At 37.8% G+C, this 24,287-nt stretch overlaps 2 protein-coding genes across 5 annotated transcripts in view; one reads left to right on the forward strand and one right to left on the reverse strand.

Moving 5' to 3' along the window:
• LOC129780066 (connectin-like) overlaps positions 1 to 18,208 on the reverse strand; it is a 317,103-nt gene extending 298,895 nt beyond the window's left edge. Inside the window, exons 1-2 of one of the 3 annotated variants that reach the window (XM_055787965.1) lie at positions 17,977 to 18,208; positions 37 to 822 (exon numbers count right to left, since the gene is read on the reverse strand). The gene's annotated coding sequence lies outside the window, so the exon portion shown is untranslated. Of the gene's footprint in view, positions 1 to 36; positions 823 to 17,923 lie in introns of all 3 variants that reach the window. The other 2 variants (XM_055787963.1, XM_055787964.1) reach the window with 2 other exon arrangements.
• LOC129780067 (connectin-like) overlaps positions 1 to 24,287 on the forward strand; it is a 710,069-nt gene that overhangs the window by 304,701 nt on the left and 381,081 nt on the right. The window lies entirely within an intron of this gene.

Consider the following 24,287-nt stretch of genomic DNA (forward strand, 5'->3'; position numbering starts at 1 on the left):
CTGGCGCAAATAAGAAGAGTAATAAAAAAAACTTACCCAATTATCCGCTACAGCTGTCCGAATCTAGTTGCAAACGTAAACCTGCACGGAAAATAAAAATCTTCTTCAATAGATACGTCTTCGGTTTGACCTTTGCGCTGCACACTCCCCCGCTCCAAAGCTATTTCTGTGTTCAGTTCACTGATTGTTATTCTTCCATCGGCAGGATTAATAGGCCACCGTCGAAGAGGGGAACGGAGCCAGGATCTGAAGCGAGCCGACAGCAAAAAGTGGACACAGAAGTCTCGAACATCCACATACACCAACCCACCCAAGCCAACTCAAAGATCCCACCAACAATAAATATCAATTTACACTTGTTTTCTATTCGCTCGATGTTTCCTTCAATTCCATCGTATTTTTCACGTTTTCTTCTCTTTGCCTTGCAATAAAACAAAACACTTCACGGTCCCTGGCGGAAAGGACCGTCGACACACGTTGGACGATTACCGACAAGAGAGAGGAAAACTTTCACGAGTTTCCGTCTCAAGTTCTCTATTTTTCTGTTATTGTTGTTGTTGTTGCTGCTGCTGTTTGACTGTTTTTCTTCTTCGCGATAAGATACGTGGCGGAGAAGGTGGAAAATTTGATGCACGCAATCTATTGAGACGCGCCCGGCGCTTCCGGTCATACGGAACAAGATTTCTATTTTGTTTTTGCGCCAAATGTTACACCTACAAGAGCAGCCGTATTAGGTCATCCGATTTTGTTTGTATGACAGCACTACAAGCGCGACGCGTCCATGAAGTTTAATCACTCAATGTGAAGTCGATGGGATGGTAACTGTGGGAGAGAAAGATAATTTTCTAGATAGACAATTTCTTGTTGTTGAAAGAGAAGCATTTCATTATCATGTAGTGCTTCCAGACCGAAAACTTTATAAGTAGCTGAACCGGCAAACTTCGTCTCGCCCGAAATTTGTTATTTGCTATCAATACCTTCAAACATTCACGTTTTCTTACTATGAGCAAGTTCATAGGTCCAATCGCAGAACTGTTCATTGATTGATCTTCTATTCGACCCCGTTGGATTCACCATTTACTGTAAAATGCCTAGTATTTCTAACAAAACTCATCGTTATAATATCAGATTATTTCCAGATAAAATTCTCGTTCAAGATTTTTCAATTACTTGCAAATAACATGTTTCTCCGTTATATGGAATAAATGTTTTATACAGAAAATATGATAGAATAAAGACATCCCTAAATCGGACAATTCCTTCCTCGAGTTCTGCTCTTATCAACACATCCGACAATCCTTTTTTTTGTATAGATAGAAGAAGATATAGGAGTGCGTTTCATCACATTAAAATCCATTTCCAGTTTCGAACAAAGATCAATTTCGCTAGCGCAAACATCAAATGGACTAACAACACTTGTCACTATGTTATTGTAGAACATACGGGAATTTAATTTTCCGAATTTTCCCTTTTTCCTTCAGAGTTTTCCGAAAATTTTCAATTGTCATGTTTGGTTGGAATATTTTTGGTTGAAATATGTGTAATATTTTTATTCTCCATTCCAGAGAAGGGAGGGGTGTTATAACATTATAGAAACATTTCTCATACCCAAGAACCCTTACATCCCAAGTCGTGCTTGATTATTTTTCGAGTTATGCAGGAATTCGTGTTTCATTTGTATGACAGCCCACCCTTAGAGAGCGGGAGGAGTGTCTAACCACCATAGAAATATTTATTGCATCCTAAAACCTCCACATGCTAAATTTGGTTTCGTTTGCTTGATTAATTCTCGAGTAATTCAGAAATTTGTGTTTCATTTGTATGGCAGCCCCCCCTTAGAGAGAGGGGTGGAGAGTCTAATCATCATAGAAACATTTATTGCACCCTAAAACCTCCATATGCTTAATTTGGTTTCACTTGCTTGATTAGCTCTCGAGGTAAGCATGAATTTGTGTTTCATTTCTGTGGCAGCTGGACCCCCCCCACTTCAGGGGTGGGAGGAGTGTTTAACCACCTATATGTTTCTTGCCCCCTAAAATCTCCACCACCCCTTAGGGTCTGCCATACAAATCTAAACGGCTTAGGGATCGATTCATTGAATAAATCCATAAAATAAAATTTAAAACATAACATAAAATTTTAAAAATCAAAAGCCTTTTCCCCCATTTATCTTCTCATTCTAACAGAGAATATTGAACATATCTCCATTCAAACATCGAAACATTTTGTTTTGTTCCTCAGCATCCAGAATAAAATAATTTTCCAGAATTTTAATCTTGTGTCGTTTGCCTTGAACTTCTAAATATCGATCGAAGATCGCCCAATATTAATACATACTAAATTACAGTATTAACTAAATGATACTGGAGCTAAGATTATTTTTCAAAATTGTACTTTGATACAGTTATCTATACAGATTTGTTGAAAAAAAAACTAAGATGAAAATTTTTTTTTGGATCAAAAACAAAGATTTTGTTGTGCCCACCCTGGAAGAGGTAATATTTATGCATTGCGAATTTTTTTCAATTGAAACACACATATAAAAAACTGGATAAAACTGAATGATATTTGAAAAAACTGGAAAATTTTAGGATTTAACTGCTTAACTGGATCTAGGAAAAAAACTGGAAGAATCCAGTTTAAACTGGAACATTGGCAACGCCCCCTACGAGTATCATCAGTGTTGTTTAGGGGAATTTAGTGTAGGGATGTGTGTGTTTCTGTTTACATATCATTTAATTCCCATCTATCGGTGTGTTGCGTGGATCTGATTTTCAGTGGTATTCAGGGTTTTGTTTTCGTGATTATTGATTATATTAGTTTTTTATAGTTTACATGGTTTCGGGACCAAGGGTGCTATATTTTTTAAATATTTTTTCTTGAAAGTTGGGGATTTCTTACATAACATATCCAAGATGTGTTTTTTTTCGTTTTTGAGCTATGATATCAAAGTTTTTTTTAGTCGCGACTTTCAAAGAAAGGGACATTAGTATATAACCGTCATCCTGGATCACCCACGATACATTGATTCTGCCATTATGATGTTAGCATTTTTCCTGCAAATGGTGGAGAATAAATGATAAAACGCAACGTAACAAACGTTTTTGTATAGTACAGAACTTCTAGTGGACGATTTCGGATGTTTCAAGCACCCCAGCGTCATGGGATTGATTCAATACATTGTCGTTCTGCGGATCGATTCGGTTTCGGAAGCAATAATCAAATAAAGATTTGATGGGACTTTGTCATGGGAAATCCATTTTGGTTAATGTCTATGCTTGATATAGTTCTAACTTTAGGAATGTCATGCCTTCTAAAAAAAAGAAGGAAACATTGATGTTCACTCGGAAGTATAGGAATGTCGAAAGGGCCATAAATAATTGGATCGTTATTCGTTCAGAAAGATCGATGTCGCTCGCAATACGAATAATTTGCTTCCAGGGAGGTACAGTAGAATCCCGGTTATCTGTGGAATAGTCGGGCAAGTTCACCGCGGATAACGAAAATCGCAGATAACGTATTAAAGGACTAAAAATAAGGTGCAAACACGAAAAAAATATATTTTTCAGCATGAATCTTTCATCAACACAGAAATCATTAAATTACTTATCTATCAGGTCGTTCACACTAGTGACTAAATAATGTTAAAGCCACCAAATAAAATTGGTTTCATAACATTCTTCATTGATTTTTTTTCAACTTTGAATCAAAATACATTACAATCAATATTCCTTTTGAATGGCGAAAAACAAAATATCCCCGCGCTTTTGTCGTGCAGAGCATCCAAATATAACAAAAATTGTATTATTATTAATATCTCATAACAGGATTGATTATCGATGCTATCTGCTGCATTTATTGGAAAACATAGTTCCACAATGTTGTAGTCCCAGTTATTTTAATCAACTTTGTAGAACAAAGTTTGCTTTTCTATCTTTAAATGCAATCAATTTAGCGCTTTTGTTCTAAGTTACATTAGGCTAACTATGAAAAGACGGTTTTTTACTCTAACTTTGATATTTCAAATTCCACATGCAAACTGTCTTGAGAAAACTTTTAGAACTTACTGAGGTAAACATTTTGCGATGCAGACCTTGTCAATATTATAATTCTACTCAAAGGTATTGATATTTCTTCCCCAAAAATACCCCCTCTTCATTTGTTTGCCGTTCTTTCAGGAGTAAACATAAAATAAAAGTTTGTTGGCGGAATTAGAAAGAGCATATTTGACTCTATATAATGTGAAATTATTATGTTATTTTTTCTGTATTTGACTAAACTAAAATGAAAATCATGAGTTTTGGGTTAAAAACCATCAATAACTTTGGGTTAAGGTATTGACAAATGATGCATTACAAAATGTTTGTCTTGAAAAACACTGAAAGTCGTTCTAGGACAGCTTTGATGTACTTTTTTAAATATAAACTTTAGAGAAAAAAACGTTTTTCCGTGGGTGAACATTGGAACTTAGTAAAAAAGCACTAAATCGGTTGTATCAAAAGATAAAAAAATACTTTGTTCTTCAAAGTTGATTAAAATAACTGTGACTACAACATTGTTGAACTACGCTAACCTCTATTTATAAAGATAATATTTTTAAACATACAGGGCGGACTCGATTATATACAGTCTTCGATTTCTTTTCACTGCATAAAATCGAGTATTTTTTTTGTTTGTTTTTTATACATATTATTATTGGCAGACTTATCTCACTTCTTAACTAGGCGAACCTAGCCAGAATTTTCACCTGCCCCCGGGCTTCTGAATGCCAAAGGGGGACTAGGCTCTGCGGAATGCACGTATCTGCATGCTCGTGCTGTTTTAGTCCTGACCGAGGAATTGTCGGACAATCGCGCAGGTGCTAAGGATGACCGACTTTTGGATGCCGGCCAATTCCTTCTCGATGTTCAACACCTTTAGCGCTTCCAGAAGTGTCTTCGGGATAATTCCAGTTCCAGAGAGAACGACTGGAACAATTCTTGGGACCTCCCTTAGCCCCCACAGTTCCTTGAGCTCCACGGCCAATGGTCGGTACTTGCAGATTTTGCGACCGTGGGTCTCCTCCAGATTCTGGTTCAGTGGAATAGCGACATCGATGATGGTGACTTTGCGGTCGCTCTTGTCGTAAACCATTATATCTGGGCGGTTGTGGTGGATCGAGAGGTCGGTCAGTGCAGGAGGCGATCTGGCGTAGTGGTAACATCCATACCTCTCACGCAGAGATCACGAGTTCAATTCTCACTCCCGACATTCTTCCAAAAATGGAAGTAAAAGTGACGAACCAGCCGAAATGTGCTGAAAATCACTATAATAGAGAAAAAAAAAAAAAAAAGGTCGGTCAGAACAGTGCGATCCCAGTACAGCTTGAAACGGTCATTTTCCAGGACATGTGCAGGCAGGTACCGGTAGTTTGGTACGTTGTCTTCCAGTAGAGCACATTGGAGCGCCAGTTGTCGATGAACAATACGGGCCACGTTGTTGTGGCGCTCGGTGTAGGCTGCGTTGGCCAAAACGGGACAGCCTCCCATAATGTGCTCTATGTTTTCACCTGGTTGATGGCACATCCGGCAAATGTCATCAACGTCTTGATGCCAGACGTACCGCCTGCAGTTTCTCGTCGGCATTATCCTGTCCTGGATGGCTATCATGTCGGCTTCTACTACTGAAGAGAGTTCACCACGCGTTAGCCACAGATTAGATGCGGCCTTGTCGACGTGTGGCCGGTCCAGTTGATGGGGGTGGGCACCATGCACTGCCTTCTGCTTCCAAGCTGCAATCTTCTCCTCCACTGTCTGCAGATTGCAGTTGAGTTGGTACTCCGCTTGCGCCAAGTGCAGAGCGCTGTATCCTCTGTCGGCGGCGCAGACAGCCCGGTATAGCGCGTTTTGGTTGGCGCGTTCTGCGAAGTACTCGCGCAGTTGTCGTACCTGGGCAACACACAGTGCAGAAATGTCGACGATTCCAAGTCCCCCTTCTTTGCGTGGTAGTGAAACTCTCTCCAGTGCCGATTGAGGATGGTGCATTCCGGCCTCTTTGAATGCTTTCCTCATCCTCCTCTCAAGGTCCTCTAGGTTAGTTTTGCTCCATTTGACTACACCAAAACTGAAGGTCAGCAGGGGAACCGCGAATGTGTTGATCGCGCGTACCTTGTTCCCCGCGTTGAGGAAAGTCCTCAGGACACAGTTCACTCGACTCAAGAACTTGTCTCGCAGCTCCGTCTTGATGTCGGAGTGGCGAATCCCGGTGAGCTGTCGGAATCCAAGATATTTATAGGATTCGCCACGAACCATGTCTCTTATAAACTCGCCGTCATAGACCTCGTAGCCTCCGGATTCGGTAAGTTGTCCTTTCAGCAGGTGGACACAGCGACACTTGTCGAGGCCGAACTCCATACAGATGTCCCTGCTTATGTCTTCGACAACCCGGATAGCTACACCTAGACGCTGACGTGAATCAGCGTAGACCTTGAGATCGTCCATGTAAAAGGTATGGGTCACTTCTTCGTGGGCGCCGTCGCCATACCTTATTTTATAGCCATGACCGTTTCTATTGAGCGTCCTACTGAGGGGGTTCAGTGCCAGACAAAACCAAAGCGGGCTGAAAGAGTCGCCTTGGAATATCCCCCTCTTTATCTGCAGCGTTCTAGACTGCAACACATTTTCCCCATCACTGAGGTGCAGAGACGTACTCCACTGCCTCATCGCATGCTGCAGGAACCTTACGACGACGGGATCAATTTTGTAGAGCTCCAATACCCGGACGAGAAACGAGTGAGGTATGGAGTCATAAGCCTTCCTGTAATCGATGTAGGCCATACTTAGGTTCCGCTGGTTATATACCGCCTGGCCGACTATGGCTGCGTCGATGATGGCCTGGTCTTTGCAGCCATGCGTATTTTTCCTGCATCCTTTCTGCTACATAAATTTTTTTGTTTTTTTTTTAATATTAAAATATTTTTTTTTTATTCATCCCCTTGAAGTCAGAAAATACCTTTCTCACATAAAAAAATCCGATTTTTTTTCAGGATCATATTTGATGGGTACAATCCATCTACGCATATTTCAACAATGACATAATTATTGAATTTTTTCAATGTTTCGGGCTCTGTTAAACTGACTCTCATTCAAAAATTACGCTACATATGACAATTCTATTGCTTTCATTTGAAAGATGAGAAAAATTCAATACATACAGTTGTGAAATTTCCTAGTAACATTTTAGAAGTGGAAAACTTAAAAGCTTATTTTTCAGGACTTATTCTCATTTTCATCCAAAAATACATTATAAACTTGAATGTTTCTATCAACCAAACTAAAGCTCTCTAACCACTTTACAATTCGATCTTTGACAACCAATTCTTTTTGAATTTCGCTGCAATATAATTTCAAACAATTCCAAAACCTCAACTAGAATCTGCCAGAATCACGATTTTTACTCCACTTTACTATTTTAAATAAAATGGGAAGAAAAAACGTTTTCAACCGCATTTTGTTTTTCAAACAGCTGCCATTTGGTCGAACAAGATGTTTTCGACTTGTCCGAGGTGCGCCGCTATCGCATGATTTACTGATTAAGAATCTGTTTGATTTTTTTGTTTAAGATAACCAAATGGGCTGAAATCGTGCACGCCATGGCACAACTTTTTTTTAACCCTCTCGCACGATCAGCTCTTATCTATTCTAGTTACGAAAATTTTTTCTTCGTTTTATTTTTGTTTTATTGTTAAAAGATAGATGAACAAATAATGATATAATGGAAAGTAAAAATATCTCTCGTTTTATTTTTACGGAGCCCGGAAAAACGTCCGAAATGCATGTCTCTACACTACAATACCCCCTTAAAATAGGTCATATTTGAAGGATAAATTGTTTTTTAAACTGTATATAATCGAGTCCAAAGTTATATATAATCGAATCATATATAATCGAGTCTATGTATATAATCGAGTCTATGTATATAATCGAGTCTGCCCAGTATTGAAACTGTTAAGCTCTAGAAGCAAATTTCCAATTAAATTCGTTCTCTGGAACATGGTGCATTGGCGAGAAATATTATAGAATATGAACAACTTTTTATTTTTGGTACTAATTGTAAAGTAGATGAGAATATTCACATTTTTAGTACTTTTTAGAACAACGTTTGCTGACATGTAAACGTTAACTAGGTTTCCTTACACTGCTTCTCACTGCTGCTTCGCTTCGGATCATTTGTATCCAGTTTATACAAGAATCGCATTTAAACATATACGAGATTCATAAAAAAAAATAATAAGTATTTTCAAATTTCAAAATTTTATAATCATGCTTGTAAAAAAATCTGCTTTTCACTATAAATGAGAAAATTATGGTTTGTAACCAAACTCTAAAGTTGTGTAATAACTCTAAGAAAAAAAATGTTAAAAAAAATTTGCATGAATGTAACATCTTCATTAGTTTATTTTTTAACAATATCTAAAACTTTATTGTTGAATGTGCGGAAGGGGATAATGTAGAAAATGTAAAACAAAGAATTGAAAGCAATCTTGGAGAGAGGTTTAATACCAAAACCAAAACCGATCAAACCAAAATTGAAAATTATTGGGATGAGCGATCAATATTCCTCTGAGGTTTTTATCGATTATTTAAAAAGTCAGAATGATAACATTTCTATCACTGATGTTAAAGTTGTTGCGAAGTATGAAAATCCACGCTTGAAATATAATAAATATAACACGATTATTGAAGTTGATCATGACACTTATGGCCACCTGATGACTGCTGGTAAAGTAAGTGTTGGGTGGGATAAATGTAATGTGATTGAAGCCTTTAATGTTTTGCGATGTTTCAAATGTGGAGAATTTGGACATAAGAGCACCGACTGCGAAAAAGAACAACCATGTTCAAGATGTAATGGAAAACATAAAACATCTGAGTGTTCATCAACAGAATGGAAATGTATAAATTGCTTGAAAGTAAAAAAGGAACAAAAAATGAATTTGGATGAAAATCATCCAACTTATAGTACACAGTGTCCTGTGTATCGGAGATTGCTGGAGAAACAAAAAAGCAACATTTTTCAAACTAAATAGCAATTTCGGAAAACTACATGTGAAAGTAAGTTGGCAATAATCTATTTGAATATAGCTGGGCTTTGTACAAATTACGCAGAAATGCGATTACTTGTAGAAAACGTGCGTCCTCAGATGGTTTTTCTTTCTGAAACTCACATAGTTAATGAAGAATCATTTGACCAGTACAACATACCGGGTTACAAAGTTGTTTTTTGTTTGTCGCACTCTAAACACACAGGAGGTGTTGCAATTTATGCAAAAGAATCAGTTAATTTCAACATTCGGTTAAACGAAGCTGTTGAAAATAATTTGTTCTTGGCTATTTCAGTTGAAAGGGGCATGCAGATAGGAAATTATGGAATTGTATACCATTCCCCTAGTTCCAGTGACCAGCGATTTATTGAAATTTTGGAGAACTGGTGGGAAAATATCGTTGATTGCAGTAAATTAAATGTAATTGCTGGTGATTTTAATATTGACTGGCTCAATGTACGAAATTCGAATCAATTGAAACAATTATCGCATTATTTCAACTTGAAACAAACGGTTCTCGAAGCTACTAGAATTTCTAAACATAGTAGAACTCTGATTGATCACGTCTTTTCAAATTTTGCTACTGTTCATTCTTCGACCGAGGCCAAATTTAAAATAACTGACCATGAGACAATTTTTGTTTACATTGAGAATGGACAGCATGACAGTGATGAAAATAAAGTAAAGATCAAATGTTGGAAACGATATTCTAAAGAATCCATGTCTCAGCTTGTGTCGGCAAGCCTGGATTTTGTGGCAATGACTGGACATCTGAATGATAAAGCAGCTGTTCTAACTAATATTTTGAGAGAGTGTACGAATAAATTAGTAGTTGAAAAACATATTGATTTGAGCAATTCGAACAGCTGGTACTCTTTGGATCTGATGCGCCTCAAACGCAAAAGAGACAAAAAGTACAAAAAGTTTTTGAAAACTAATTCAGAAAACCATTGGAACATGTACACCTTAGCGCGGAACATATATTCACGGGCCTTTTTTTTTTTTTTTTATCCCTTTTGTTTATTTCAGGCTCATTAGCATCTTGGTTGTAACAGAGCCGAATTTCAATCGTGTACATGTCACATGTTTATCATATCTATAATTAGCACATTACACAGTTGCCATGTTTTCGGCGTTAGAGTATTCCCTTCTATACCATTGCATATGGTACACATTTACACAGTTGCCATATAGGCGTAAGAGTTTTCGTTCTGTTCTTCCATTATCCAGTTGGACCACCGGACAGCGGAGACAGTTGAATGATCATTGTTGAGTTATTTATAGAACAGCAGCCCGATGTGTCTTGCAGAGCAGAGCAGTTGTATGGATGAATCGATCTTATTTCGACCGTGGATCGATCTCCATCGCTGATGATTGTTGCGTGGACGTAGCTATTCTGTAACAACACAAAGATGGTCAATGAGGGCCCTGAGTTTTGAACTCACGATCGATCGCTTACTAAGCGAACGCGCAACCAATGTGGCTACGGAGACCCTTTTCACGGGCCTTGAAAAAGACTAGATGTGAATATATACAGAGGAAAATCGATGAACATCAAAATAATAGTAAAGGACTATGGAGAATATTAAAAACATTATTAAATTCGAAAAATAGTATACCGCGTTCCATAGTTTTCGGAGGGTCAGAAGAACAGTCAGACCAAATTATTGCAGAGAAATTTAACAGTTATTTCGTTAATAGTGTTCTGCTGATCAACCAAAGTATTGCGTTGGTCAGAGAACCTGACGAAATAATACAGCCGATTACTATCAATAGCAGACTAGATTGTTTTTCACCTATCACTTTTGTTGAATTGAAAGGTATCTGTTTTTCATTGCAAAAATCGGCTGGTACCGATAATGTCAACGCGAAAGTGATTCAAGATTGCTTTCACATCATTGGACACAATCTGCTGGACCTGATAAATGACTCTTTACGAACTGGGCACGTGCCAAAGGTTTGGAAGGAATCCCTTGTGATTCCAATCCCCAAAGTTAATGGGACGGATAAGGCCGAAGAGTACCGCCCTATTAACATGCTGCACATATTAGAGAAACTGTTAGAACTTGTTGTGAAAGGTCAGCTGATACATTTTATAGATAATAACAGTTTGCTAATACCAGAACAGTCGGGATATCGAGAGGGACACTCTTGTGAAACCGCGGTGAATCTGGTATTAGCAAAATGGAAAGAGAATATCGAGGCGAAAGAGACTATATTTGCGGTATTTCTGGATCTTAAACGCGCTTTTGAAACAATTTCTAGGCCCTCATTGTTACAAACACTGAAGCGTATTGGAATTGTAGGGATGGCGTACAAATGGTTTGAAAGCTATTTGTGCGATAGAACTCAAAAGACTCGTTTCAACGATTCTGTTTCCGATCCCATTGGCAACTCACTCGGGGTGCCACAGGGAAGTGTTTTAGGGCCCATTTTGTTTATTTTATACATAAATGATCTGCGACGAGTTTTACGATACTGTGACATTAATTTGTTCGCGGATGATACTGTCCTGTTCATCGCAGCTAAGGATATAAAAGAAACCGCGGAACACATAGACGAAGATTTGCATTCTCTGGCTCAGTGGCTTAAATTTAAACAATTAAAGTTAAATGTTGGCAAAACAAAATACATGCTCATTTCTGCAGCAAACTCCAGTATTGACGTAAATTTTGAAATAGATGGTGAGACATTAGAACGCGTGAAAGAAATCAAATACTTAGGAGTTATTATTGATGACACGTTAACTTTCAAGTCTCACATCAATAATGTCATCAAAAAGATTGCCAAGAAGTACGGCGTTTTGTGTCGTTTGAAGAAAGAGTTGACAATAAACAGTAAAATTAAATTGTATAAATCATTGATTTCACCGCACATAGATTTTTGCTCGTCGATCCTCTTCCTTGCAAATAATACACAATTAACGAGATTGCAGCGTTTACAAAATAAAGTAATGCGTTTGATTTTAAGATGTAGTAGATACACTTCCTCCAGTTTGATGTTGGACGCGCTACAGTGGCTATCTGTGAAGCAGAGAATTTATTACATGACAATGGTGTTCATCTTCAAAATTTTGAACGATATGCTGCCTCGATATTTGTGTGATCGAATTGAAAGAGGAAGTGATGTTCATAGATACAATACAAGAAACGCGAATGATGCAAGAACACCCAACTTTATGTTTAGTAGGTCGCAGAACTCGTTGTTATATAAAGGTATGAATTTCTTCAATTCGATGCCCAGAGAAATTAAACGTGCGGCAACAATGGCAGAGTTCAAGAAAATGTGTATTTCACACACGTAAAATCTGTTTTGTAAACAGGTTTTATATTTTTTTTTCCTAAATCATTCATTTATGTTTTCAATTGATAAAAATTATTAAAATTTTTTTACAGGTTAAACTACCATGTTCGTACTGATGATGATGATTTTTTTTTGTTTTGTTTATGTATATTGTAAAAAAAAAAGTAATAAGCGTTGTCTACGAGAGTTTGAGCCTCGCGCGCGTTTGGTCGGCCTGGACTATGTTAATGGAACACTGGCAGAACACTGATATATAATGAAATTTTTATGTGGGTCTGAAGTGGAAACTGGAATGGGGATAGCTCATTCAGAATTGTCGTAAACTATCTTATCATAAGATGGTTATATCGAGTATTTGTGAATGTGGCAGATCTCTATCATGTTCTAAGTAGACACTTTTAGATATTGGGTTCGATTCCCAATCTGTCAAGGATCTTCCCGGGTTGGAAATTTTCTTGACATGCCTTAAAAAACTTTGGGTCAGAAGTTGGGATTATCATTATGATAATGTCGATAAGGATAGGACCATTGTTTTGCTTTTAAAGTTTTTGCCTATTTATGATGTTCGATTAATAGAAATTCATGCCTGCAACAGAGTCAGTTCGCTGTTTTGTTTTATAATACTGATATCTTTTTTTTTTTTTTTCTGTATTATAGTGACTTTCAACGCTTCTGGCTGGTTAGTCACTTTTACCTTCCATTTTGGAAGAATGTCGGGAGTGAGAATTGAACTCGTGATCTTGAGCGTGAGAAGTATGGATGTTACCTCCACGCCAGATCGGCTCCAATACTGATATCTTAATTTGGTTAAATAAAAATATTATCTATTAGATAAATCGGCCAGTTCAAACCTTTGTAGGGGTATGAGGTGGGTCATCATCATCGAATACTTTTTCCCTGTAAAAGTGCCCATCTTCCGATGTATGGACGACTTGTTGGAAATTTTAAGGGCTATTCATATAAAGACATTCCATGCCAAACCGATATAGTGGTTCTCAGATTTTCGTCAAAAGTGGTTCTTTTGTTCTTTATCGCAAATTATGAGACCCGTATTTTTTTATTTTTTTGTTACGGTGACCATTTCCATTTTAAGGTGGTCAAAAAAAAACATTTTTTCGCATGACTTTTTTCAAAAATTCATAACTTTTGAACTACTAGACCGATTCAGATGATCGACATATCAAATTAAAGCCAATCACTTGGTCTTTTTAAATAAAAAAAAATTATTTACCTGCCGAAAATTTGAATTCTGCTCTTGTTATTATTGTTTATATTCGTTTTTTATTGTTTTCATAGTCTCGGGACCAAAGGCGCTATATTTTTTTATATTTTTTTCTGGAAAGCTGAGCCGATGGTTCAAAAAATAATTTTTTCTCATTTTTTCCACTACAAAAAATCATAACTTTTGATTATATATTAAAGCCAATGAGCTAGTCTTGTTTGAGAAAATATTACACTCTGAATAAAAATGAATTTTGTTTTCGTAATTATTGATTATATTTGTTTTTTATAGCTTACGTCGTTTCGCCACCAAGGGCGCCATATTGTTTTATATTTTTTGCTGAAAGCTTAAATTTTTTTCACATAATATATCCGAACACCAGAGAGTTGTTATTTTTCGTTTTTAAGTTATGATTTTTCAAAGTTGACATGTTTTCAGTTTTCGTTCAACATTTCTATGCGACTAGACTGGATGTATGTGATTATAATCCAATTAACTGGCAAATGTGTTATTTTAAAAAAAAAAGTTAGCTACAGGGTGGGCCATTTAAAGTGGAAGCATCTGGCAACCCCATAACTTTTGACAGATATGTCAGATTAACAAATGTCATACCGCGTTGGAAGCGTCATTTCAGTACAATTTTAACCATGGAACAATACACACCTAAACAACGCGCTGAAATTGTTCAGCTGTACATTCAAAATAACTTTTCAATTGTGTTAACTAAACGTGCGTGGAAAAATAAAAATAAAGTTAAAACATCGCCTGGAGACAACACTATACGTCGATTATATGCCAAATTTATATCGTCTGGTAGTGTTGGTAATGCCAGTCATCTGTCCAGACAACGACCAAGACGTTTCGACGAGAATATTGATGCCGTTCGAGCCAGTGTTGCAGAGACTCCATCGACATCAGGTCGCCATCGTTCGCAAGAGTTAGGCGAATTTTTATTGCCATTTGTTCGTGAAAATGAATTGAACAATTACTGGTTCCAACAGGACGGCGCTACATGCCATACAGCGGCTGCCACGACCAAATTATTGCGCGAAATGTTCCCCGAAAGATTAATATCGAAAAACGGCGATTATGACTGGCCACCGAGATCACCTGATTTGATGCCTCCTGACTTTTTTTTAATGGGGATATACTGGTAAACCAAGGACCCTGGCTGCGCTGAAAGACAATATCCGACAAGAAATTGCTGCCATATCGGCCGAAACATTGGGCAAAGTGATGGAAAATGCCGAAAAAAGGGCACATTTTGCGGTCAAGGCCAGAGGCGGTCATTTACGAGATATCATAATCAAAAAGTAGTTAGAACAAATCTCCTTGGACCAAAATAAATGAATTTAAAAAAAAATTAAAATTCCACTTCTTTACTTTGCTATTGCAGAAACAAATCCTTCCACTTGAAATGGCCCACCCTGTAGTAGGCTTTAATTTGATATGTTGATCATCTGAATCGGTCCAGTATTTCAAAAGTAATACATTTTTGACGGAAGTCATTTTTGGGAAAAAAGGGGAAAATGATTTTTTAGACCATCGGTTAACTTTGAAAAATCATAACTCAAAAACGAAAAAAACGCCTCCCTGATTTCGAGATATGTTATGTGAAAAATCCTCAGCTCTCCAGAAAAAATAAAAAAAGCGCCTTTGGTCCTGAGACTACGAAAACATTAAAAAACGAATACAATCAATAATAACGAGAGCAGAATTCAAATTTTCTGCAGGTATAGTATTTTTTCAAAAAAGACCAGGTGATTGGCTTTAATTTGATATGTTGTTCATCCGAATCGGTCTAGTAGTTTTAAAGTTATAAATTTTTGAAAAAAGTAATTTTTGGCAAAAATGTGAAAAAATGTTTTTTTTGGACCACCCTAAAATGGAAATGGTCACCCTAACAAAACAATAAAAAAATACGAATCTCATAATTTGTGATACAAAAACAAAACAACCACTTTTGACGAAAATATGAGAACCACTATATCGGTTTGGCATGGAATGGCTGTATATATATTTTTGTGAAAAATAAATTTTAATTTTCAAAATAACTTTTTTGACAGCAAAATTTTTTTTCAAAAAATGTTTGGTATTTTTTGTGAAAATTTAAACAATTTCCTACATTTAACCCTTTGACATGATTTTTTCAGGTATCATAGTTTTTAAATTATAAATTTTTGTAAAAATTTAACAAAAAAAAATTTGGCTTTTTCCAAAAAGTAGTCTAATTATTTTTCTAATATTTCAAGTATGAAAAGCTGCTTAAATGACCCAATTCCTTACACCCACAACATTTCACTACTATCTGAGATGGTGCTGCCAACTCCTAAGACGAGTTGGCATGAAATTCGTCTAAAGTAACATTTAATTTCGGAAGTAATATAAATCTTGGAGCTGTTCAACATCGGTCGATGAATCGGATTTTGAATAAAGGATGTTATGACCAAAATTTGGTCGATTAAACTTTGCGCATTCCTTTTGAACGTTAAAAATCTGAACACACCTCATTTGTAAAAAAAATCTGGACTACTCCATCCAAGAAGAAACTGGAAGTCACAGCGACCCTATCCTCTCCGTGAGAGATATCTCAAACAAAACAATCTTAATCGTTTACAACCAACTTATGAAAAGTTTGTGACTCAAAATCTCCACGACAGACAAAACCCGACGATCTCGGAGACTGTACACGACAATACTATCGACGTTCGATTGTGACGACGTAACATACGTTTGTGAAACATCCAACAAACTCATGAATAGGAGTTTTATACGACATCTGGAAGAGGATAGGCGACCGACATATTCAAGCATGTGAAAATGTCGAAGCTCGCTAAAACATATCTGGTTTGGGAGGCTATCTGTAACTGTTGTTTACAACCGGGACAGTCGACCAGGAAATTCATGTGAATGAGTGTCTGGAAAAACGTCTGCTGCCTTCCCTGAAGCTGCATGATTGTTCTGAGCGGATTTGGCATCCTTCTATTACAGAACATAGGCCATGGATTGGTATGTCGAAGAAGACCCAAGCAACTTTTGGAGGCGAGAAGCAGTTTGGTTCAAACTGGCGTCCTGCGGCATAGAAAGTGAGCGAGATGTCTGTACCGCATCTGATGACATGAGTTAAGTAACACGCCTTTTAATGCAAAGTTAGAATGTAATGAATCTTTGGTATTGACATGTTGCAAACCATTCTCACGAAACTCACTGAAGTTTTCTTGGAAACTTCTACGCAATATTATTGATGGTTTATCCTGTGATCACGTCAGATGGACATCTTTGAAGTTGATCGTCATCCATAATTTCACCGAATTTTCTGAATCGTCGAAATCATTCAAACATTGAGAATAGACACATACTCACACATAGATATTACAATGAAGTCAGAACAAAATTCAATATGAACTCTTTTCACTTTTCATACATATTTCGGATGACACAGCCCGTTTTCTGGTTACCCACTGAACACAATTTTATCAAACCAAGATAGTTCGTTAGGAAAAGTGTACACCACAGAAATCGATCATGATTCACATTTAAATCATAATAACAATGTGTATTTTTATGTGCCTATTGAGAAAAGTTTAACGTTTCTGGTTAGAACTGTTTTGACTCACCGAAAGAATGAAAATTGAATCGAAAAAGGTTCACGCATGATTTATTATGCCATTCGATATAGACGATGCATCCTTCATCATAGTCACATTTCACGTGAAGAAGCTTATTCTATGACGCAATGAAGAATGGTATAACTATTTTGGGGGTATGCGTTCGCCTACCGACGGAAGCCGTGAAGGTCGCCCAGCATCATTTGTTGTTGTTTAAAAATAGGATGCTAGGCGAAAACCAATAATGCAACATCGTCAGGTGATATACTGTGTGATTGAGACAATCCTAGATGAAAAAGCTCCATTTATTGCTGGATCATATATAATCTAAAAAAACAGATTTAATATTGGCAACACTGTTACACGGCCACATATTATTCGTCATGTTTTTGCGTGCGGATTGTTTTGATTCGTTACGTTTTATAGACAATGCCATATTCAAGACCATGAAATGTTTACACTCGCATTCTTCAAAGGGTTTTAAACTGACAGCGAAAACAAAAACAATGCAAAGCATATGAACATATGCTTCGAGTCACGCCGGATGTTTTTTGACCTAATTACTTATTCATTTATATTTGCCGACATTTAAAATTTAGATCCAATAGTGGACGGGGGAATCAACTAGCACCACAGCGTTCTCCGAAACTATTTTACTCTAATAACAGTTATACTCTCGTTCACGAACCAGCCCGCATGAGAACTGACCGTTCATTACACACTTGAATTATTTGGCGCCGGTGCGCCAGAATTCATCCCACCTCTTCACCACTACCGACAATTGTCCTCCTGCCACTCAAGGGCAATGTACCGATGGTACCGGGGTACCAAAGCACGCACTCACGCACCGTTCGCACGCAATCGATGTGGTCACCGCTACTTCCGCCTTTGTTTCAACGATAAAACCGACGCGCACAGGAGCCACCACCGTTTGCCAGGTCGAATCCGGACAGAAATCGCAACGTAACGCTCCAACGATTCCTAACCGACTGATGGGATAATCTTTTTGCCTTCTACATTTTGCGTCCGACGGTGGCATAGACGGGTTTGGCCACACATTTCGTGCTCGTGTGCAGTTTGTTTTGCTCGGTCGTTTTGTCCACTTCCCCCAGGGTACCCGGAGCCTTCAGGTGTCCTCATCCGTCGTGGTCCATCATAGTGGTCGGCTGCAGTATGGCGTCAGGCGCAGTTACGATTTTTTGAATCATTGTACACATACGTTACGTATCAGAGCGCGTCGTGCCACATTGCACGATTGTAGCGTCACTCGACCCATCCTACGGTGGTTTGTCACACCGGAGAGAATCCTTTTATACTCAGAAAAAATAAATTCTCACCGCTTTGGTCGGAGAGAGTGAGTTCCGCCGTTACCCGAAGAGGACTGCAGTGGACACGATAGCGATTTGCAGTTCCGAAGTTTGGCGGAAAATCCTGCTGCAGACGCGAATCCGTCGATTCGGGGAACTCATTTAAAGCATCAAAAATACAAAAGTGACTGGATCCTTTGTTTGGGGATGCCCCTTCCCGGTAGCTACAAATGCGGATGAGAAGGGTTCAACAAGTAGGTATCTGCACGAGAACAAACATAACAACGCGTCTACACCGAAAGGAAGCTTAAAGCTGTGCTCTCCTGCTGCTCCGAGTGATTATCGCTGTTTGCCGCTGGCTCGAGGGATGGTTTAAGCATCAAAGAAATTCATCGCGAAATTTACGCTAGACATTTGTTTTGGGAGAAGTAATTGCGGGGTCAAGGTAATGGCTGATAGTCACGTAGCGTTGCATTAGGTTTCAGTTAGACCCATGGTTGGGGCTTCGTGGAATGGATCGATGTCTAATAAAACAACTGAAGGGAGTGAGATAGATCTACTGCTTGTAGAATCCAATATGAGAGGAACAATTTATCAACAGAGTTTTATCGTATTGTATGTTTAGTGTTTCGTGTGTGCATGTTACACTTCGAGGCAGATATTGTGAGCGTCACGCATTGAATAAATACTTCCTGAAAATTTACCGATATCAGGCACTTACATCTTTCATAGGACACATTTTCTATTACCATTTGAAAACAATTCTGGCTCATAATGTCGATGAACGATATGCAGCTCAACTCAACTCCCACCCCTTGGATTGGAGAACATACAAAAAACGAATGCTCAATCCAAATTCGATCGCTTTAGAGCAGGGTTTCTCAAAGTGGTCGATATCGACCCCTTGGGGTCGAAAAATACAGATTTTGTATTGCCACATATACCTGAGAATGACTAATATCTCAGTAGAAAATATTATTGCTGTACATTTTAAAAACTCAACGAGACGATGAGTGTGCACAAGATGTAAATAAAAAAATACAAAAAGTACTAGATGAAAAATTCGGCAAGTAAAAAAACGTGAACAGGTTCGTGCAAGATAATGTGTTTGATCGTACGAGTCCTTCAGGCATGTTTAACATTTCTCTGTATTTTAAACATATACGCGATTTAACACGAAGGAAGTCATCATCAAAATCATGTCCAAACAAACCCCTGATATTTTACTGTATAACAAGCTTGCCCTTAGGTTGCAAGTTCATCTGATTTCTGAAATACGTGGGAGCTTTAATTATAATGCTTGGTCATTACAAAATTACTTGAACTACAAAATACTTGGTCATCTATGTTCATGGCGCAGCAAATTTTTTTTTATTATTTCAGGAAACTTGAAATGCGTCGCGTGGAGGGAAAAATGTTATGAATCGTTCATTCTGAGAGTCGCTTCGAGAGATTTTGTACTTCTGGCACGATTTGCTTGACATTTTTTTGAAATCGATGTAAAACATTTGAAGAACTTTTTTTCCGTAAAAGTAACAAATTATTCTTGTGCAGAATTCATTGTAGTTTTCAAAACTGATTTCTATTTGCGGTGCGATGATTGTTTATTGAATAACTCATCATCAAAGACGAAGGGGTAATTTTTCATTCAAACTGAAATATTAGGCTGTCAAAAAAGTCCTGCGGTATTTTTTTGAATTTTCATTTGTTCATAAAATTAGTTACAATCATCTGTTTTAAGTCAAATATGCGCCGTTTTGTTCGATGACTTGTTCCCAACGAGGTGCCAGCTTCATAATACCCCTGTTATAGAAGCTCGCATCCTTATTGGCAAAAAACTCGGATAGCCAATTTTCACAGGCCTCTTTTGTGGCTAACTTCTGACTACCTAGCTCGTTCGCCATGGACAAAAACAGGTGGTAGTCAAAACAGGTGGTAGGTCCGGACTATACGGCGGATGCAAAAGAACCTCCCATCCGAGCTCCCGGAGCTTCTGGCGCGTCACCAAAGAAGTGTGTGGCCTGGCGTTGTCCTGATGGAAGACAATGCGGCCTCTGTTTATCAAAGATGGCCTCTTCTCCATGAGTGCTACCTTCATGCGGTCCAGTTGTTGGCAGTACAGGTCCGAATTGAGCGTTTGGCCATAGGGAAGCAGCTCATAATAGATTATTCCTTGACAATCCCACCAAACACACAGCAGAACCTTCCTGGCCGTTAATGAGGGCTTGGCCACCGTCTGAGCCGCTTCAGCGGGCTTCGACCACGACCGTTTGGGCTTCACGTTGTCGTAAGTGACCCACTTTTCATCGCCAGTCACCATCCGCTTCAGAAACAGGTGGATTTTGTTGCGATTCAGCAGCGATTCACATGCGTCGATACTGTTAAAGATGTTATTTGCGTCAACGTGTGTGGCACCCATACATCGAGCTTCTTTGTGAATCCAAGCTTCTTCAAATGGTTAATAACGGTTTGATGACTTATTCCCAGCTCTTGGCCGATGCTACGGCTGCTACTATGCCGGTCTTTCTCGGCTAATTCAGCGATTTTGTCGCAATTTTCGACGACAGGCCTTCCGGAGCGTGGCGCATCTTCGACGACCTCTACACCAGAACGAAAACGTTGAAACCATCGTTGTGCGGTGGAAATGGAAACTGTATCGGGTCCATAAACTGCACAAATTTTATTGGCCGCTTGAGATGCATTTTTGCCTTTGTCATAGTAGTACTGTAAAATATGTCGGATTTTCTCTTTATTTTGCTCCATATTTGCGACACTATAACTCACGAACGACTTAACCAAACAAAACACTGTCAAGGACTATATTATAGCGCGCAAAAATACCTTTCCAACAAGCTATAGTATGACTCGATACAATGAATACAACTAGAACTACGCGCTTACAACGACACCTCGCGGAAATACCGCAGGACTTTTTTGACAGCCTAATATATCTGTATGGAAAGGTCTTATAGGAACGTTCTAGGAACCAAATAATAGCTGGTTGATAAGGTTAATTGGTTAGCAAAAAATTATGTTAGCCCAAAAAATATTTGAAAAAATAGAGAAAAATCGATTTTTCATTTATTTTCGATATTATTGCTCACTACGCCTACACACACCAAGATATAAATATGTACGTAAAATATTCTAACACCTGAAAGTTGTAGATTCAAAATGATGTACATACCATCGATATGCGTTGATTTTTCACGAAGTTAAAGCATGTACAGCAAAATCACTTAAAATTTCCGACTTCGCACTCTGCTCCTCTAATTTTTTTGTCGAATCTAGACCAACAGATTTTTTTTCTAGCTGGACGAGTCTACATAACCCCGAAATGAAGCTTTGTTGTTAGGATATGTTCGATATTTTGAGGTTCAAAATATGTGCCAAGAAATGATTTTCGCTACATATAAAAAAGTCTGATACCAAAAGAGAATCGATCGGTTTATTTTTATCGAAAAAGCTATTCCATGGAAGAACATTGAGACTGATGGTGCATCATCAATGATTGATCGTCATCGGGGTATTACAGCTCACTCAAAGTTACAGCTGCGTAAGGTACTGGCCATTCATTGCGTGATTCACAGACAGCATTTAGTAGCAAAAAAATCTGAGCCCTAGATTGCATCAGTCTTTACTATATGTTATGAGTGCTATCAAAAACCTTCGAAGCAATTCTTTGAACACTCGATTATTTGCTCAGCTATATGAGAAAAACGATTAAATCTATACTCGGTTAATTCTACACGCTGGAGTTCGCTAACCACCAAGAGCCTCCTGCATAGCAAGATTTTCGGTTTTTTTTTTAAATTTGTGTTTCAGCTGCAGAGTAACGATTTCAACTTGTTTGAAACAATATCAATAATATTGGCCCTTCTGACTAAACTTTCAAAACAAAATTTAAGCAGAAGAGAATATTTATAGTTTCCGCATTCGTCAAAATGATCACAAAAGCTTCAAGATCACGTTATATTATCATAAGTCACTCACTTGGATTACACAAGGATTTTACTAAAATGTTTTTAGATCTTCAAAATTTTCAAATTCCTCAATTGGAAATTCCATAATCAGTACTATATCACATCCATGGAATGGACCAAGCTGATAATGCAAGAAAAGTTGTTTATCATCAGCACAGATGAGGCAGGAGTACAACCAAAGTTGTCATATGTTCTAGTTATAACGGAACATTGGAAAACACTATACTGCGATGTGAGACATTGCTCCTCGTATTCGTTCTCGTTTTCCATTATCATACTTTGTCGAGAAAGGCTTCATTATGGTTACAAACAACGCGAAACTGAAGGAACCATTGAACGCGGAGATTTAAGGCTTTAACTAATCAATATTGAACTGTATTTTGATATTTAGGTAGTTGTAGATAGATTGGTTGGCGATTTGAATGTTTTTATAGGTTTATAGGTTAACTAGCTGACCCAGCAAATTTCGTCCAGCCCAACAATTGTTTTTTTATCAATACCTTCAAACATTCACGTTTCCTTACTATGAGCAAGTTCATGCTTTGAATCGCCGAACTGGTCATTGATTGATCTTCTATTCGACCCCGTTGATTAGTTGATTGAAAATTTTGATTTTTTGAAAAAAAAATTAATTCATTGATTGAAAATTTTACCTTTTATTATAAAATTCCTAGTATTTCTAACAAAACTCATCATAATATCAGATTATTTTCAGACACAAATCTCGTTCGAGATTTTTCAACCACTTGCAAATAACATGTTTCTCCGTTACATTAAATAAATGTTTTATACAGAAAATATGATAGAATAAAGACAGTCCTAAATCGGACAATTTCTTTCTCGAGTGTTGAACCACTTTAGAAATGTTTCTTGCTCCCTAAAACCTGTGCATTCCAAATATGGTTCCGTTCGCTTGATTAGTTCTTGAATTATGCAGAAATTTGTCTTTCATTTGTATGGCACCCCTCCCCCCCCTCAGAGAGAGAGGAGAGGAGTTTCTATTCACCATGATAACATTTCGTGTCCCCTAAAACATGACAAATTTGGCTCCATTTGCTTGATCAGTTTTCAGATTATGCAGAAATTTGTCTTTCATTTGTATAACAGCTCCTCCTTAGAGAGGGGAGTGGAGTGTCTAACCACCGTGAAAACATTTATTGCACCCTAAAACCTTCACATGCCAAATTTGGTTTCATTTGCTTGATTAATTCTCGAGTAATGCGCAAATTTGAGTTCCATTTGTATTAGAGACGAGAATTATTTAGACATTAGAGAAGGGGATGAAGAGTCTAACCATCATAGAAACATTTATTGCATCCTCCAACCTTCACATGCCAAATTCGGTTTCATTTGCTTGGTTAATTCTCGTGCAATGCAGAAATTTGTGTTTCATTTGTATGGCAACCCTCCCTATGAGAAGGGGGAGGAGTGTCTAGCTACCATAGAATCATTTCACTATTCATTCACGAGACGCGACACGGAACTAGGACATAACACTTATAATCCTTACAAAAATGTTTGTGATAAATAGTGATACATGTCCTTACGTTAGCACAACCAAAATTAAGTAATAAAATCATTTATTGCACCCTAAAACCTTCACATGCCAAATTTGAATTCATTTGCTTAATCTCGAGTAATGCACAAATTTGAGTTTCATTTGTATGGCAGCCCCCCTTAGAGAGGGGGTTGGAGAGTCTAACCACCATAGAAACATTTATTGCACTTTAAAACCTCCATATGCCTATTTTGGTTTCATTTGCTTCATTAATTATCGAGTAA

This window comes from Toxorhynchites rutilus, chromosome 3 (assembly GCF_029784135.1).
Source record: "Toxorhynchites rutilus septentrionalis strain SRP chromosome 3, ASM2978413v1, whole genome shotgun sequence".
Taxonomy (NCBI): Eukaryota; Metazoa; Arthropoda; class Insecta; order Diptera; family Culicidae; genus Toxorhynchites; species Toxorhynchites rutilus.